Raw genomic sequence first — 2,296 nt, 5'->3', positions numbered from 1 at the left:
TGTCAGCTTGCATTTTAGGAGAGTTTATTTGACAGATTGATGATATAAAAGAATATATTCACTCACTTGATGTTTCATATACTTATACATTGTTTATCTGTAGAAGATGTTTCTAGTAATTTTCATATTCTACTACTTTCATAATTAGGATAACGTGGAGAAATCATCCAACTCTATAAACAATGGCTAGCAATTAAATGTAAGTATAGAAGGTTAATTAGAATTTATGTAGACCACTGTCGTGAAAAATATATATTTTTCATTATTATAATTACTAGTCAGTAGAAATTAACCATAGTTCACATTTTAAATTATTTAGATTTTACAATTATCTTTAAAATTATCTTTAAAAGAAATTAGTATTAGATTAATTAAATTAGTTTCCTAGAAACTTATGGACATTAAATCACTAGGTTAAAAAACTAGATAAGATATACTTTATGGTCAAATTAAGTTTGTATCTGAATGTGCTTTTTACTTATAAGAATCTCTAAGTACATGAAAAATTACAATGACAAGGCATTTGTATTAAGATGATATACTTAGGGAAGATAGCACTGCATAATACTAAAATATCTAATCTTATATAATAAAAGGGTAATATGCAAATTGACCCTTACAGCTGAATGACCGAGAACGACCGGTCGCTATGACACACACTGACCACCAGGGGGCAGACGCTCAATGCAGGAGCTGGCCCCTGTGGTCAGTGCACTCCCACAGGGGTAGCTCCTCTGCTCAGCCACAAGCTGGGCTGACGGCTGTGAGCATAGTGGTGGTGGAAGCCTCTCCTGCCTCCATAGTGCTAAGGATGTCCAACTGACAGCTTAGGCCCACTCCCCATCAGCCAGACATCTCCTGAGGGCTCCTGGGCTGCCAGAGGTATATCTGACTGCCAGCCTAGGCCCTATGCACTGGAGAGCAGGCCGGACTGTGAGAGGGTGCAGACCTGGCTGAGGGACTCCCCCCCTTCTTCTTGAGTGCATGAATTTTCATGCACCTGGCCTCTAGTTAAACAATAAAACCTTCAGCCAGTTATTCTGTATATACAAATTTCAAAACTCTGACAAACAAATGAATATCACACCAAATATATAGACAATTAAGTTCATAATTGTCAAATAATTTATTTGCAATAGTTTTAAGATAATAAGTAATGACTTTAAAAGTCAATGTACCTTTAAAATTCTGCTCTATTTCTAATGTTCTGAAGCAGTCCTAACACTAGGAAAGCCAAGGTACTTTGATAAAACTCAAAAAAGCATCCAGGTGGTTCAGATGCCAAGGCTTTCAAATGATTTTTTTTTTCTTAAGGTACATATACCTGGAGAATGTTAAATTGTCCAGTCAGGTGGCAGATTATGTGCTCAAAAAAATCCAAGCTTTTGGGCCTGTGTTACCCAGAATGCCCTTCCCACAACCCTAAAATTTGCCTATTAAAGAAACTCTTTTTCTTCCAAGACTAGGTTAAGAGAGTTGACTCCTTTCTCCACAAAGAATAGCCGATTCTTCTAGCCACCTTTATAGCAATTATTGGATTGTAATAATGTAACTATATTGTTTCTTCCAGAACTGAGTTTATAAATCATTGCATTTTTAAAGGAAAGATTTTGGTAATTTATAATCTCCCCCAACTCCAAGGATCATAGGTCCATGGGGGAAAAAAAGAGTTTTGTTATGAATTTTTATGTATCTTTTTAAGTAAATCCAACAGAAACCTGAGTTTTGATTGAACATAAATTTTCTTTAAAAATATGTTCAAGAATATGATTGAGTAGTTAAAAAAATAGAGTCTGAAAAGGTAGAAATGACACCTCCAAAGATTTTTTTTCCTTTATTTATTTTATTTTTTCCTAAAATTATCTTTATTGTTTAGAGTATTACAGATGCCACCCCCTTTTTCCCCATTGCCCTCCTCCAACCCACTCCAGCCTCACCCTAGGCCATCACTGAACTATTATCTGTGTCAATGGGTTATGCATATATGCTTATACATTATTTGGTTAATCCCCCCACCTCCACCTGTTCCCCCTCCACTCTGAGATCTGTCAGTCTGTTCCATGCTTCCATGTCTCTAACCTATTTTGTTCACCAGATTATTTTATTTATTAGATTCCACATATAAGTGAGATTATGTGATTGATACCTGTCTTTCTTTCTCTGATTGGCTTATTTCGCTTCGCATAATAATCTTCAGGTTCATCCATGCTGTCCATAAGGTAGAGGGCCTTCTCTATTTTACTGCTGCATAGTATTCCATTGTATAAATGTACCAGAACTTTTTTATCCACTCATC

The sequence above is a fragment of the Myotis davidii genome, unplaced genomic scaffold (genome assembly GCF_000327345.1).
Source record: "Myotis davidii unplaced genomic scaffold, ASM32734v1 scaffold290, whole genome shotgun sequence".
NCBI classification, from domain to species: Eukaryota; Metazoa; Chordata; class Mammalia; order Chiroptera; family Vespertilionidae; genus Myotis; species Myotis davidii.
This window is presented reverse-complemented; position numbering follows the sequence as displayed.